Source organism: Panulirus ornatus, chromosome 70, assembly GCF_036320965.1.
Source record: "Panulirus ornatus isolate Po-2019 chromosome 70, ASM3632096v1, whole genome shotgun sequence".
NCBI lineage: Eukaryota > Metazoa > Arthropoda > Malacostraca > Decapoda > Palinuridae > Panulirus > Panulirus ornatus.
Window position 1 is genome coordinate 9,277,232 of NC_092293.1, and position 18,027 is coordinate 9,295,258.

The window sequence follows — 18,027 nt, forward strand, 5'->3', positions numbered from 1 at the left end:
CTTAATTTTCAACGAAGAAATGTTTTACTTTTTTATTGTCGTTGCAATAGACTGGAACTAAGCAATAGACTGGAACTAAGCAATAGACTGGAACTAAGCAATAGACTGGAACTAAGCAATAGACTGGAACTAAGCAATAGACTGGAACTAAGCAATAGACTGGAACCAAGCTGACCTGGTATGAGGTCAGATCCCTCATTATCATCCCTGCTAACTACCGGAAGCAGATTAAGTCGTTCCACAACCGATGTCCGGCCCATGTTAACTCTGATGTGCCCAGCAGTTGGAGGAGGATCGCCAGAAGCTTCTGGAAGATTTCAAGGACGTCTTGATGGGCCTGACCCTTTCAGATAAGGTCGAAAACCCCAATTTATTGTGAAGATCTTCACTATAACGTAGGACGAACATACTGAATGTTGCACACATGTGATGCGGACAAAATGAAAAAAGATAAAGACAAAATTTATGTCTGGTGTGGGTCTCGAACCCACGACCTTGAGTGTGTCAGACTCACGCTCTACCACTGAGCTAACCAGACAATAGAAAATACGTCTGTTTCTTCAATTTGAATTAATGAAAATCTTTGCGAGGCAGCGTTAAGAAAAGAGAGATGTCTTTGACGAAATTTACTTGTTTGGCTTATTCTTCTGTTCCTCATTATCGAAAGTAAACATACTGAAGGATGTATATATATATATATATATATATATATATATATATATATATATATATATATATATATATTGAAAAGGATCGCAATTTTGCACGTGATCAAGTATATTCTTATGAGTTCACAAGGAAAATAAACACGATAAGTTCCCAAGTGCACTTTCGTGTAAAACTCACATCATCAGGAGAGGTACAAGAGAGAAATATAACAGTCAGTTGATATACAACGAAGAAACGTAGCTAGGGCGCCATATGGTAAACATGTGATTGTCCAAGACAGACAACAAGCGTATCATAAACTTATTATGTGGACAAGAAGGTGAATTGTTTACACATTTTATCAGCATTAAAGTTATCCAATTTGTATAGACCATCACTAATATCAAGACTATAATTCTTTGTGTATTCAGAAATAGATGATTCAATTATATTTTTCGTGGTGCTGGAGTTAGAGTTAATAACTGAGATGGCATTATTAACTCTAATTCCAGTACCACGAGAAATATCATTGAATCTTCTATTATTAAATACACAAAGAATTATAAACCTTAAGGAAACAACATGGTGGTCAAAAATAAGCTTTAGGAATGAAGTTTATGAATGGAATATCAGTGAGACGATCCAAATGACGAATGAATGAGAGCGTAGTCAACATACAATATAAAAGGACATATTATGAATGGCAGCCAGGCAAGTAACGGCCCAACTGAATGGAAGGATTTAAAAGTTCGCGTTATATGACGAATTTTGATAGATTATCCAAATTTCCATTCCAGTTATGAAACTTAATGGTTGTGTTCAGTTCTAGAGACAAAGTTTAAAGGTTTGTGTTTCAAAGATGAACCACAAAGGATATCGTTAAATTAACTGACATTAAAATTTGTCAATTAAGTGAATCATTTTGTTCAATAGCTGTAATTTGACAGAGTTAAAAGTTCGCATTTTCATTACAATTCTAATTTAGAAGTTTGAGTTTCAATGATGGTTTGCACAAGCTTAACGTACATTTAAGTGTTGTGTTTATATGACGTATCTTAAAGGACTCTGGTAAAATAACGCAGCTGGAAGGTTTACGTTCAAATGACGGTGTTTAAATGTTGATTGATGAATGGTAGATTTAAATGGATAGATTTTAAGTTCGCGTTTTCATGAGCGACTTTAAACCTTGTGGTTGAATGTCACAGTTTAAATGTTGGTATGTACAATGTTGACCAGATGGCGGTAGTGTGTAGACACAGCCATACCAGGTCGTATTTATCATCATTAAAGTCACCTTCCTTACTTACTTATGGCGGCGATGAAATTCACTGGTTCTTGATTGTGCACCAATTAACCTATCAGATAATGGTACAATGTTTGCCTGGTGTTGCATATATCACGTCTGTTGTTGAAACACAAGAATGCCAGGTGACTTTGGGAGTGGATGATAATGTAAAGATCAATATAAATGTGGGAAATCTTGAACCGCCATCACCAGACACAACACATGTTTGGATGTTGTTGTTTGTTGGGTTTTACGGCCATCGACCTATGAGCAAGGTCATTAGGCCTGCAACCCTAGTTGATGAATGACTGATGTCATCGTTCCTAAATACCTATTTAAAAAAGTATATATGTAATTTTCATGCAATGATGATAAAGATAAATAATAAATATAAGTAATGGAAATAAAAGATGTGTGGGTATTTGGCCGACGTGAGGGCAAATACCACGCAGTGGGCACAGTATCCACGGTTGCATTTGACCCAAGAATGCGAGAAGATAGGACAGGTTAGGGACAGGCTTCCATCATGACATGTGCACACAATAGATAGTTAGTCCGAGGTCCACCGACTCAACACCACGGCGCAGCCGACCCGGAGGATGACCACCTCCCTCAGAGGCCGACCGTCTAATGAATGGACATGTCCACCCACCACCATGCGACCAGCCCAAGTAGGAGGAGCCGCACACCAAGCCTACCCCGCCACAGTGGAGAACCCACGAACCACCTTACATCATCTTGATTAATTCTGTTTCTCTGAGGAAGACCATCAACTTGTCAATAGTACTCGGGTTATCCCTGAGTACATTAATGATGTTGAAGAAAATGCTTTGGTTGGTGTGGTAATTTAAAATGTTTCTTCTATATTGTTCATATCTTCTGCATTTTAGCAGTAGACATTCTATTGTTGATGTCTGTTTCCACTGTTGGCATACGAGGTCGGCCAGTCCGCCACTTCTTGCTTGTATTTCTTGTTGATGGTCAGGTCGGTCCACTGACTCTGCCACAGAAGATGGATTGATCTCTTCCTCAAGGAAAGGCAGGACCCCAGCTCCCGAGGGATCGGAACGGCCTCCTCGAGTTCTGAGGTCGACTTAGCCAAGCTCTCTACCTGTTCATTGTTGCCGTATATATTGCAATGACCCACCAGCCAGGCACCCAGATCAATGACCCGCCAGGCACCCAGATCAATGACCCACCAGGCAGGTACCCAGATCAATGACCCACCAGGCACCCAGATCAATGACCCACCAGGCACCCAGATCAATGACCCACCAGTCACCCAGATCAATGACCCACCAGCCAGGCACCCAGATCAATGACCAGCCAGGCACCCAGATCAAGATGATATCTTTTTTACATGAATTTAGTTTATTAATGATATTGCCCTGTAATTCACAGGACTCTGTATATTCAGAGCTTATTGCTTTAAGAGAGGAAAGAGAATCAGAAAAAATTATGGCTTTACTGTGATTTGAATCAATTATATAGTCTATGGCTCGATCAATGGCAAACAATTCAGCGCAAAATACAGATGTATGGTTCGGCAAGCGGTATCTGAGTGCACACTCCATCGACCTCACACTTGCACCCACACATTCATCCGTCTTGTAGCCATCAGTGTAGAAGTGAACATACGATAAGCGTTCAATGATGACCTGACGAAAACGCTGGTGTACCTCGCCCTCCGATGTCTGTGCTTTTTTGGTTGGTAGCCAGCTCGTCTTGATGTTAATTTTGGAACCCTCCCAGGGGGGTAAGGAATTCTTGACCAGCGAGTCTACTTCATTCACTTTAGTACCGGAGTTCTCACTGAGGAAGTGTATTCTGACGGCCAGGGACCTGACGCCTCTGTTTACGAGCTGTGAATTTTCCAGAATGAGGCGACAAGCAGTTGTATTGTTCCTTCTGGTCATCACAATACCGCTTTGCCACGACAGGATCTCACGTCTTAGTCGGAGAGGAGGTACATGGGCCTCAACTTCCAATCGTGGAACTCTGGTACAGGTTAGGGCTCCAAGACACATTCGCAAACATTTATTCTGTATCACATCCAACCTCCTCAGGGTATACTCGCTCGCCGAAGCATACACCTGAGAGCCATAGTCTAATTTAGATCTAATTAGGAACTTATAAATCATTAATAAAGATCTACTGTTGGCTCCTCAGAAGGAACCCGAAAGGCATTTAAGAATATTTAATCATTTACTACAATTTGTTACTAGATAGTCGACATGACTTTTCCAATTTAGTCTTTTATCAAAATCTAAGCCGAGGAATTTAACTGTATTTCGAAACGGGATCGGTTTGTTGTCTAACGTTAAATGCAAATTCGGGATATTAATTTTTCGGGTGAAGACAACTGTGATACTTTTGTTGGGTGAGAACTTAAATCCCCACTGTAGCGCCCAACGATGAAATGACTTAAGCACAGCTTGAACCCGCTCAGCCAAAAATTGTGCACTAGGCGAAGATGTGCCATAACGCACAATCATCAGCATAAAGTGAGTATTTAAGATCTCGCGGGACGGAAGCTGGAGACAGAATATCATTAAGCATAATATTAAATAATGTTGGGCTAAGAACGCTGCCTTGTGGCACCTCATTCTCTTGGACAAATGTGTCCGAAGTGTCACCGAGTGCTGCAAGTTTCACAGCAAAAAATCTATTGTTTAAAATTTTTTTACAAATATGGGTAAATAACCTCTTAAACCAAAAGCATAAAGTCTGCTTAAAATTCCGTTTCGCCATGTCATGTCGAAGGCTTTTTCTAAATCTAGAAATACAAGAACCAAAAAACGAACCTTACTAAAATGACTCTAGGATAGAATGTTCTAGGTGTATTAAATGATCCAATGTACTCTGTTACGACGGAAAGCACATTGTTGATCATTTAATAAACCCTTTGATTCTAACACAAGAAGTAGCCTTCTGTTAACCATTCTCTCCATGACCTTACGAATGCAGCTCGTAGCGGAACAGGTCGAAACGAATTTGTATTCGTATGGCGTCCGGAGCGTTTTGTGATGGGAATGACGTGCGCAAAGTGCCATGAGTTTGGAAACGTTCGAGACGTCCAAATCTCATTGTACAATGCTAACAACTTAGACAGGTTGGCCTGACTAAGGTGCTGGATCATCCCGTAAGTGATCCCGTTGGGTCTCGGGCTCGAACCTTGACAGGATTTCAGGGCAAGAAGTAGTTCTGTCATGGTGAACGTTTGGTTGTAATCAAAAGTATCTTCTGTGGCAAAGTCTGGTAACTGCAGCTCGGCCTGTCGCTTGTGGTGTAGGAAGCGTGGGTCGTAATTGGCCGAGCTGCTTGTTTCTGAGAACCTCTTCGCGAGTGTGTTGGCCATGTCCACCGGGTCGTCGATTATTTGACCTTGGTCGAGGATTTACGGAGGAAGTGGCGGCTTGTATCTTCTTTTGATTATATTATTTGTGGACCAGACCTGACTTACTGGTGTGTCCTTGTTCACGGTAGAGACAAAACCAGGAGTCTCGTTTGGCTTGTTGGATAGTTCTTCTTGCCTGAGCCTCGCACGTTTGTATGCAACAAAGTTATCATCTGAAGGCTCGTTGTCGACCATCCTGTATCTCCTATTGCGCTCACGCAGTGCATGTCGGCAATCTGGTGTCCACCAAGGAACTCTATGCTTTGTGGAAATTGTAGAAACCTGAGGTGTAGAGTTCTCAGCAGCCTGAGCTCAGTATGGTGGAGGTAACCTTGAGGACTTTTGCATCAGTGTCACCACCGGATATATCAAGGACGGCTTGCCTTGTAAATGACACCCAGTCTGCTTTCTTATAGTTAAATTTAGGCGGAGACGAGTTGGTAATAATGTCGCATGAATAAGAAAGAGATCGGGAAATGGTCACTTCCTAGGGAGTCGTCACAAATACCCCAAGTGATGTCGTTAAGTATATCCGGCGATGACAAGGATAAATCAATTGCCGAGATATTGCCAGTTCGATCATCTACACGAGTTCCACTACCATCGTTCAGAAGAGTGAGGTTGGCTTCCATCACTTCTATGTCCTCCAACGAAGAGGACCTGTGAATCACAGACCTCTTTGATGGAGGTGCTGGCACAATGACGTGCGACGTAGTTTTTTCGAGTGTAGGTAAGTTTAAGGATATGTTAGTCTTGTTCTCTTTCTTATCTTTACGGTTGGATGTGGATGTGGTGTTGGCATAGGATTTTTTGTGGGCTTTGGATTGAGAATTTGGTATAGGGTTGGGTGGAGCTGGGTTCTTGGCAGCGACGGTCGGCGTGTCACAAGGAGTTTGCGTCGAGATCGTTCGCATAACCGGCTTACATTTCAGAGCCGACGCGTAGGATTCATTAGGTTTAGGAGTCTTATGAGACTCCTTAACCTTCCTCCTAGCCTCGCAATATGAAATGTTGTTCTGAGTCTTCTTTCTCAAACTGGAACCAGGGACAGGCCCGGTCCGAGCTTGGGTGGTTGCCATTACAGTTGACACACAACATCCTGTTATTCGTACAATCCTCTGCAGTATGACCCTCCTCAGCACACTTCCCGCATCTTGCAGAAGGAATGCAAGACTTTGAAGGGTGACCAAATTTCTGGCATTTATAGCAACGTAGGGGATTTGGAATATATGGACGAACTTGACAACGCATGTAACCAGTAGAGATATTTTCAGGTAAACGAGATCTTCTGAAAGTTAGGGTTATCAGGGGAGTTCTACGTCGTTCGCCATTAATAAATTTAGTGATGAACGTGGCAGCGATAACGTCCTCGTTTGCCAGTTCCTTCACAATGTCGTCCTCTGACATATCCATGACATCAGTGCAGTAGATGACTCCCCTGCATGAAGTCATGGAAATTGGTATAGAGACAACATCATAAGTATGGAATTTGGTCAACTTAAGTAGTTCCGCCACCTGATTCGTTGATTTCACTTTTACCAGTAAGTCACGACTAGCCAGTTTCCTTACCGTTTCAACATGCCCAGACCATCCATCAATGACCTTCCTGATTAGGAAGGGATTGAGGGAGGCGAGGGTCGTTGCTCCGGTCGCATGATGTGGCCAAAACATAATCAGCATTTTTACTTTTGATCGAAGGTCCGTCACCACTACCCCTTAGGGGGGCAGTGGATGGTTTACCTGGGTCCATCCTAGGGGCCTAACCCCAAAGTCTGGGGTGGCAAACCACCCCAGACAGTGGGGAAAAAAACTATCTACCCCCCAAAAAAAAGATCAGGCAAATTAATTGTTCTATGCAGAAAAAAAATTCGAGGTGGAGCCGGTTGCACAAGGGCAGGCGAAGTTTTGCGGATACCCGTCAATAAAATATCAATTTTGCACAAAACCTCCTTACAAAGATATTGATGAATAATAGCTTTAGAAAAATTACCTTCAAAACAAAGCAAGGGTAGCGACAACGCAGGGGGGAATAGCTACAACCTAGCTTTGAAAGACGACAGCAGCTCCGTACACGTCGGCAGCTGGTGCGCGACTGGCGCTGTATGTGGTGTGTGTGCCAGCAGCAATGATCCTATGGCTTGTCTTACCCTCCCCACAAGACCTCACACTCTGGCTTCGAGTCCTCTCGCTTGCTTCCTTTGGGGCCATTGTAAAGACCCACATCCATGGAATAGTACTTGAAGCAGTGGATGAGCTGGATTGAAAACAAACTATTGGTTCCTCGGTCCAGACACAAGGGTACGAGTACACAATGGTTGTTAGGTAATCAGAGATAGTCTATGTATGTGGCAAAGCATCTGATTCATTTCGCAATGACATGGCACATAACAGGCAATAAAGATAAGCATTAGTCGTAATTCATTGTAATTTGGGAGATATGATTGTTACATGAATTCCACGGCTGTTTCACTTTCCTTTCCAACTGATATGTTTACATAGCCATTATGTGAAAATGACGGTGTTATCAAAGTTTGTTCATGGGGTAAGGATATCATGAAATAACCTCAAGAATTCATCCTGATATTTATTAAAGATCTTGACGAATCACCCATAACCACGAGGAAAATGAATCACGATCAGCCCCAAGTGCAAGTTCGTGTAGTAATCACATCGTCAGGAGAGATACAAGAATGAGATAGAAGACTTAGAACAGTCGGCTTGTATACAAGGCGGAGCTAAGACGGCGTTGGTACACAAGTGTGTGTGGTTTGTGATGTTCTGGTGTGGCCGACTACTGCTCTCTCAGTCCGATGATCCACCTACCCCTCGTGACCGGCAGATACGTGTGGAGGCCGATGATCCACCTACCCCTCGTGACCGGAAGATACGTGTGGAGGCCGATGATCCACCTACCCCTCGTGACCGGCAGATACGTGTGGGAGCTGATGATCCACCTACCCCTCGTGACCGTCAGATACGTGTGGAAGCTGGTGATCCACCTACCCCTCGTGACCGGCAGATACGTGTGGGAGCTGATGATCCACCTACCCCTCGTGACCGGCAGATACGTGTGGAGGCCGATGATCCACGTACCCCTCGTGACCGGCAGATATGTGTGGAGGCCGATGATGAACCAACCCCTCGTGACCGGAAGATACGTGTGGAAGCTGGTGATCCACCTACCCCTCGTGACTGTCAGTTATGAGTGGAAGCCGATGATCCACCTACCACTCGTGACCGGCAGATACGTGTGGAAGCCGATGATCCACCTACCCCTCGTGACCGTCAGTTACGTGTGGAAGCTGGTGATCCACCTACCCCTCGTGACCGTCAGTTATGCGTGGGAGCTGATGATCCACCTACCCCTCGTGACCGTCAGATACCGGTGGAAGCTGGTGATCCACCTACCCCTCGTGACCGTCAGATACGTGTGGAAGCCGATGATCCACCTACCACTCGTGACCGTCAGTTACGTGTGGGAGCGGAAGAGTTGCGTGGCCACCACCTACGTGGGTTCCAGCCACAACACACACACACACGCGCCAGTTCAGAGCAACGATGGTGGACATAATGGCGTTGCTACTTCCCTTCACAACGATCCACAGACGTCACGACCTATATTTGAGTGGACAAAGACGTTAACAGTACAGCTGATTCAATTATATATTGCATCATTATATATTATAGTTATGGATACATGGACAGCTGTATCTGCTGGATGTTGCCGAACACATAAAGATAGTCCTTCCTCAGAACTATGTATATAGCGTCACACATCTCGGGGATAATATGTGCGAGGCAACATCTTGAGATCCATGTGACGTGTACTGGAGGCTTCTGTAACCTGCACGTGTGGCCAAATATCTATGGGTTACCTCAAGTGGTGATCGTCCTGGGCTTATCATGGAGTCTCTCATATTTGTGTGGGTCCGGGGTAGAAGTGGACGTCCTAACAGTGTGTTGTGTCAAGCGTCATCACAATGTGATGCTTGTCGTCTCATGTGTTCGCACGTTGCATCTCACTAAATATTGCGTCATAACTTCCACACCGTTGGTTTTCCTACCAAGTTTTACACATTCACTCCGGATTTTTTTTTTTTTTTTTTTTTGTTCTCGTTGTCCACAATATCCCATCGAGCCCAACACATAACAGAGCAGCCCTCCGTCTTCTGTGTCTAGGAACCATGATCCATTCTTCCCAGTAGACTCCTACACACTGAGCGATACCGTCGCTCGGTGGAGAGCCAGTTTCGTGTAAAGCCTCGTCTGTGTGGCCGCTAAACAGTGGTCAGCCAGCACCAGGCTCCCACCTCCACACTGATCCATAAGGTGCTCGACCACCACACCTGGCAACTGATTGTGTAGCTGAGTCCTAAGCGTAATATCTTCCCCGTTGCCCAGATTATCAGTCATTTCCTTTCAATCTTCCTCAATGACATTTTCTCCATGTCTGATTGTGTTGATTGTGTGGTGGTGTAATGGTTGTTTATATACATTATAGGAGAGTCATCTCTAGCGTGTTACTGACCTCCACCAGCAGGAGGTTGCATCACAAGTGGAAAGCTGTAACACCGGCAGTACAGTTTACCCTGATTGTCTCACCTCACACGAGTCTACATTTATCTGATACTTGAAGTAATTGTTGCTCTAAATCATCTTTCAGTCGTCTTCCAGTCATTTGCCTACTGATTAGTTGACTGGTCACAAGTTACGGTCGGGAGAGAATGATGAACACTTGTCAGTCCTCACTGACGTATTTCCTCCTTCTGTCTTGATGAAATCATTGCCGTAGTCATCCATGTACATAGAAAATCAATCATTAACGTGTCTACCAGAGATTTCGTACATCCTCAAACCATTTGCTAAATTCGATTGATATGAAAGTAAGACGGTGAGGAATGAGAGGGCAGAGCCACGGGACAAATGATATAGACATCATTATTCATATTGAAGTCTATTGCCAGCTTCTGCCACCTAACAGGAAGGGTTCCTATATAGTCTGTCCATAGATATTCACAGAGAGGAGCGGATTCATCGAAATATTTTCTATTTTTTTTATTCATTTTTTTCAGATATATTAAATGTTTATCATATTATTTAACAATAAAATATGTCATTAGAAGTGTGTTCTCATACTAGAGTTTATAGTCTTGATTATCGTTTCTACAGTTACGATACGGTAGCTAAAGCTGACAACATAGAATATCGACGATTATCTTCATTAAGTGTCATAATATATCAGTTACTGCTTCCCCTTACACAGTAGTATATCCATATTATATGGACGCCTCTCGCGTTCGTTGGCTCGATATCTCTGTATGTTTAGCTCACTTGTCAACAACATGACACAGTTCCTGGCGTTATGAACAATGATATTAGATTATTTTGCTTCATGTTAGAGATACAAAGCAAGTTTCCTAATGTATCGTCTGCATCATAACGTGGGTTGAAGACAGCTGTGGAATTATTAATGACATTCAATTTGATACAGAATAATGACCTTATAAATATAATTCATACTTGCTTCCTCATAAACACGTTGAACACTGACATCTTTGAGAACAGAACGAAATAGTTCCAAGTCTATATTGTATATCGTCCTAAATACAACTTATTAGTTTGAGTTCCTGAGGAAAATGTATTCTCCAACGCTCAGTACATTGTCTATGTGAAACATATCACACACAAAGCCACAGAAGCGGATCAATATAACTTAATAATTTTACTGTGATAATCTGATAACTGAGGAAGAACGATTACTTAATGGACCAACAAGTTTTGCATTTCCTTCTGAATAAAACTCATGAAATTATGGCAAACTTGAAAAAACATGCCGAACATATTGACCAAAACCTGAAATGTGACCAAAATGCCTAACATATTGATCAAAACCTGAAATGTGACCAAAATGCCGAACATATTGACCAAAACCTGAAATGTGACCAAAATGCCGAACATATTGATCAAAACCTGAAATGTGACCAAAATGCCGAACATATTGATTGACCAAAACCTGAAATGTGACCAAAATGCCGAACATATTGACCAAAACCTGAAATGTGACCAAAATGCCGAACATATTGACCAAAACCTGAAATGTGACCAAAATGCCGAACATATTGACCAAAACCTGAAATGTGACCAAAATGCTGAACATATTGACCAAAACCTGAAATGTGACCAAAATGCCGAACATATTGACCAAAACCTGAAATGTGACCAAAATCTAACTTTGCATCGTGCATGATGATGTGAGTCGGTCAGAAGGAGATGAGATCAGTGTCCACCAAGCTGCTGTTGTTGTTGTTGTTGTTGTTGATGATGATGATGATGATGATCTTATTACTGAACACCAAAGGAAGTACATCTATGTCTACTCTCACCTTCATGTTATCCGTAAACATCTTTACTAAACTTTATTACTGAACACCAAAGAAGTACATCTATGTCTACTCTCACCTTCATGTTATCCATAAACATCTTTACTACAACCCGCATCCATCCTCTTCAACAACCAGCGTTATACTTTCACCCAAACTCACTTTCATCCTCCTCCTTCTACATACACCATCCACACGGCCCACCAGTCTATCCATCTGCATACAACAACTGTGGCAACTTGCATTGTGTGTTGTCTCCATGGTTAAAATCATCCTACAATCATCCCAGCTGGCTCTCATCTCACGTCATGCCTCATCCATAACAACATTGTGTGTCTTATGGTTAATATCATCCTACAATCATCCCAGCTGCCTCTCATCTCACGTCATGCCTCATCCATAACAACGTTGTGTGTCTCCATGGTTAATATCATCCTACAATCATCCCAGCTGCCTCTCATCACACGTCATGCCTCATCCATAACCATATTGTGTGTCTCCATGGTTAATATCATCCTACAATCATCCCAGCTGACTCTCATCTCACGTAATGCCTCATCCATAACCACATTGTGTGTCTCCATGGTTAATATCATCCTACAATCATGCCAGCTGACTCTCATCTCACGTAATGCCTCATCCATAACAACATTGTGTGTCTTCATGGTTAATATCATCCTACAATCATCCCAGCTGGCTCTCATCTCACGTAATGCCTCATCCATAACAACATTGTGTGTCTCCATGGTTAATATCATTCTACAATCATCCCAGCTGGCTCTCATCTCACGTAATGCCTCATCCATAACAACATTGTGTGTCTCCATGGTTAATATCATCCTACAATCATCCCAGCTGGCTCTCATCTCACGTAATGCCTCATCCATAACAACATTGTGTGTCTTCATGGTTGATATCATCCTACAATCATCCCAGCTGACTCTCATCTCACGTCATGCCTCATCCATAACAACATTGTGTGTCTTCATGGTTAATATCATCCTACAATCATCCCAGCTGACTCTCATCTCACGTCATGCCTCATCCATAACCACATTGTGTGTCTCATGGTTAATATCATCCTACAATCATCCCAGCTGACTCTCATCTCACGTCATGCCTCATCCATAACCACATTGTGTGTCTTCATGGTTAATATCATCCTACAATCATCCCAGCTGGCTCTCATCACACGTAATGCCTCATCCATAACCACATTGTGTGTCTTCATGGTTAATATCATCCTACAATCATCCCAGCTGACTCTCATCACACGTCATGCCTCATCCATAACCACATTGTGTGTCTTCATGGTTAATATCATCCTACAATCATCCCAGCTGACTCTCATCACACGTCATGCCTCATCCATAACCACATTGTGTGTCTTCATGGTTAATATCATCCTACAATCATCCCAGCTGACTCTCATCACACGTCATGCCTCATCCATAACAACATTGTGTGTCTTCATGGTTAATATCATCCTACAATCATCCCAGCTGACTCTCATCTCACGTCATGCCTCATCCATAACAACATTGTGTGTCTCCATGGTTAATATCATTCTACAATCATCCCAGCTGGCTCTCATCACACGTCATGCCTCATCCATAACCACATTGTGTGTCTTCATGGTTAATATCACATTAACGACCTGGTAATAAAAGCATCGAAGCACAAGAAGGATCTATGTGTCATTATTAGTAGATTCTACAAACATTTCTGTAATATCATTCAGAGAAGATGACAACATTGATAGCAAGCCTCCCTTATGATGAAGATAACAAGACTTGTAATGAGCGATATGATAGAGGTTTACAACACCAGGTATGTTTACTGATGATGATGCTACATCTTACTTACATTGTGGTGGTTGTATACACAACTTCTCTCCTTCTCTTACCTGGATTTATCACAGTGGATGAATATCCCACTGAGTTCCATCTGGTCTTTAAGTTTCCTGGCTTGCCTCTGTGTGTGTGTGTGTGTGTGTGTGTGTACAAGTAACATAAAGACACGATACAAACACATAAGGTTAAGAAAACGGGCAAAACACATAACAGTCACAAAAGATGAGTTCACACACACACACACACACACACACACACACACACACACACACACAGAGCGGCGCCAGGCTGGAGGCGGGGCATCGTGACGTCACAGGCAAGTCCCTCCCCCCGCCAGATCCAAACATGTGTTGTGTCTGGTGATGGCGGTTCAAGATTTCCCACATTTATATTGATCTTTACATTATCATCCACTCCCAAAGTCACCTGGCATTCTTGTGTTTCAACAACAGACGTGATCTATGCAACACCAGGCAAACATTGTACCATTATCTGATAGGTTAATTGGTGCACAATCAAGAACCAGTGAATTTCATCGCCGCCATAAGTAAGTAAGGAAGGTGACTTTAATGATGATAAATACGACCTGGTATGGCTGTGTCTACACACTACCGCCATCTGGTCAACCTGGTACGTACGAACCTTAACCTTAAAGTAGCCCACGTAAACGCGAACTTAAAATCTATCCATTTAACTGTCATTCATTATGTAGCATTTAAACACCATCTTTTAAACGTAAACCTTCCACTTGCATTATATTAACAAGTAATCTAAGATACGTCATACAAACACAAGGTTTAAAGCTGAAACTCGAACTTTTAAGCCCGTGAATTTAACACCTACTTTAGAATTAGCAAAAATTGCGAATTTTTAACTCCGCTAAAAAGCAGCTTGTGTATGTAATGCTTCATTTAATTGAACATTTTTAAAGTCAGTTAAATTAATGGTATCCTTTGATGTTCATCATTAAAACATAAACCTATGAACTCTGTCTCTAGAACTAAGCACAAACTTTTACGTTCCATCATAGGAAAGGAAACTTGCAAAATCTATCAAAATTCGTCACATAACGCGAACTTTTCAACCCTTCCATTTACCTGGGCCACTCTTCCCTGGCTGCCATTCATATTTTGTACTTTTAAACTGTGACTTTATTACACTTTCGTTCATTCATCATGACTTTATTACACTTTCATTCATTCATCATGACTTTATTACACTTTCATTCATCATTCATCATGACTTTATTACACTTTCATTCATTCATCATGACTTTATTACACTTTCATTCATTCATCATGACTTTATTACACTTTCATTCATTCATCATGACTTTATTACACTTTCATTCATTCATCATGACTTTATTACACTTTCATTCATTCATCATGACTTTATTACACTTTCATTCTTTCATCATGACTTTATTACACTTTCATTCATTCATCATGACTTTATTACACTTTCATTCATCATTCATCATGACTTTATTACACTTTCATTCATCATTCATCAACTAGTTCGTCTCACTGATATTCCATTCATAAACTTCATTTGTGCATCTCATAGTTTGACCGCCATGTTGCATGTTTCCTTAATGTTTATAATTCTTTGTGTATTTAATAATAGAAGATTCAGTGATATTTCTCGTGGTACTGGAGTTAGAGTTAATAACTGAGATGGCATTATAATCTCTAACTCCAGTACCACGAGAAATATCATTGAATCTTCTATCATTAAATGCACAAAGAATTATAATCTTGATATAAGTGATTGTCTATACAAATTGCATAAATTTAGTGTTGATAAAATTTGTAAGGAATTCATCTTGTCCACATAATTAGTTTATGATACGCTTGTTGTCTGTCTTGGACAATCACATGTTTACCATATGGCGTACTAGCTACGTCTCTTCGTTGTATATCAACTGACTGTTATATTTCTCTCTTGTGTCTCCCCTGATGATGTGGTTATTACATGAAAGTGCACTTGGGAACGTGGCATGTTTCATTTTCCCCGTGGACTCTTAGGAATATAATTGATCACGCGCAAAATTGTGATCCTTTACAATATATATATATATATATATATATATATATATATATATATATATATATATATATATATATATATATATATATATATATATATATATATATATATATATATATATATATATCCTTCAGTATGTTTACTTTCGATAATGAGGGACAGAAGAATAAGCCAAGCAAGTAAATTTCGTCAAAGACATCTCTCTTTTCTAAACGCTGCCTCGCAAAGATTTTCATTAATACAAATTGAAGAAACAGACGTATTTTTCTATTGTCTGGTTAGCTCAGTGGTAGAGCGTGAGTCTCACACACTCAAGGTCGTGGGTTCGAAACCCACACCAGACATAATTTTGGTCTTTTTCTTTTTTCATTTTGTCCGCATCACATGTGTGCAACATTCAGTATGTTCGTCCAACGTTATAGTGAAGATCTTCACAATAAATTGGGGTTTTCGACCTTATCTGAAAGGGTCAGGTCCACCAAGACGTCCTTGAAATCTTCCAGAAGCTTCTGGCGATCCTCCTCCAACTGCTGGGCACATCAGAGTTAACATGGGCCGGACATCGGTTGTGGAACGACTTAATCTGCTTCCGGTAGTTAGCAGGGATGATAATGAGGGCTCTGACCTCATACCAGGTCAGCTTAGTTCCAGTCTATTGTATAGTTCCAGTCTATTGTTTAGTTCCAGTCTATTGCTTAGTTCCAGTCTATTGCAACGACAATAAAAGATTAAAACTCATTTCTTCGTGGAAAATTGAGAGGAAAACACGACAGCAACATGGAGATTTACCCTGTGGTTATTTTGCCGGCTAGTCGGCAACGGTCGGTCAAACACTATTTTGCCGTGTAATCTCAGTGCTTCATATAATACTATGTCACAAAATATGTTCTTGGGGGCGTAGCTCAGTGGTAGAGCACTCGCTTGGCATGCGAGAGGTCCCGGGTTCAAACCCCGGCGCTTCCATTTTTGTTATTTGGGAAATTCATTGTTTTCAGTCGTCTTATATATATATATATATATATATATATATATATATATATATATATATATATATATATATATCGTCCGATCAGGGAAGTTAAGCAACGTTGGGTCTGGTTAGTACTTGGATGGGTGACCGTCTGGGAACACCAGATGCTGTTATCCCTGGGGATAGGGAAGAAAGTATACTTGCCTCGTATTCCCTGTGTGTCGTACAAGGCGACTAAAAGGGGAGGGAGCAGAAGGCCGGAAATCCTTTACTCTCACTTTCAATTTTACAAAAGACGGAACAGAGAAGGCATAAAGATATTGTAAAGATGTAATTAATATAAGATATAAGAATGAATGGAAGATACGGATGTAGCTGAAACAAGGAGTAATGAAGATTAAGATGCAATGAAAATTATTCTGTGGTGAAGGTGAATGTATATGTTGAGATTTTGTATTGAACATCAAGAAGTAATGATAATGATGAGAGTGTAGTGACGATGACGGTTTAGTTAGGGAGTAGTGACAATTGCCTTTACAATGATAATAAGGAGGTAACACAATGAGGAACACAAACTTTCCAAAGCTACGTTCAAGTCAGACATTGAACTAAGTTCGGTAAACAGAAGGATGATGTTAAGATGAGAGTGTAGTGAGGAAGAGTATAGTGATGATAAGGATATTGTCAAGATAGCTTGTAGTGAAGAAAAGAATGTAGTGAAGATACGAATGTAGTAGAGATAAGGGTTATCAAGGAGTAAAGTTTATTCAGAATGATTATGTAGTGAAGATAAGAACTATTTCCAGTGAACATCAGGGAGTACAATGATGATGGTATGGTAGAAATAACGGTGTAGTGAAGAAGAGGGTATAGTGAAGGTATAATTAAGTGAAAATAAGCTAGTAGTGAAGATTCACGTTAGTGAATATGAGGTTGTAGTGAACTTAACCTTATTGACCTGATCCCCCAAATCCTCCAAACTCCGTTCAAGGGCGGATCCAAAACCAATCAAAAAGGCTATTTCTCTGTGTATTGTTAGTGGTGGTGGTGTGTGTAGGTGTGTGTAATCATCTATTTGCACTGTATTAGGAGGAAGTTTTACACTCGTGGGGCCCCGTGTAAGTACGTTGTTTGTGTGAGCGGGTAAAATCTAAAGCCTTCCTTGAAACCAGCTTAGTCAAGATAAGGTCATATGAAGATGAGGTTGTAGTGAAGATTATAATAAGCCTTGCATAGTGAAGATAAAGGGATCAAGTAGAGGAGATGTAATAAAAAAGATTATAGCGAACACAAAAGGATTCAAGTTAAGTGCAGGGTCGGCCTACGGGCTTGAACTTATATTTTAGGTCAAAGGCATCACCAGTACACCCCGGCCAGGCTTAAAGTTTATCCGTACACACACACACACACACATAAGTATATATATATATATTTTTTTTCTT

General features: G+C 41.2%; 2 non-coding genes across 2 annotated transcripts; one reads left to right on the forward strand and one right to left on the reverse strand.

Annotated features, from left to right (window-relative positions):
* Positions 1 to 466: 466 nt before the first annotated feature.
* Positions 467 to 538, reverse strand: TRNAV-GAC (transfer RNA valine (anticodon GAC)). The gene has a single exon. It is a non-coding gene; the product is annotated as a tRNA-Val (tRNA).
* Positions 539 to 15,887: 15,349 nt separating this feature from the next.
* On the forward strand, positions 15,888 to 15,959 carry TRNAV-CAC (transfer RNA valine (anticodon CAC)). Its single transcript has one exon. It is a non-coding gene; the product is annotated as a tRNA-Val (tRNA).
* The last annotated feature ends 2,068 nt before the right edge of the window (positions 15,960 to 18,027 follow it).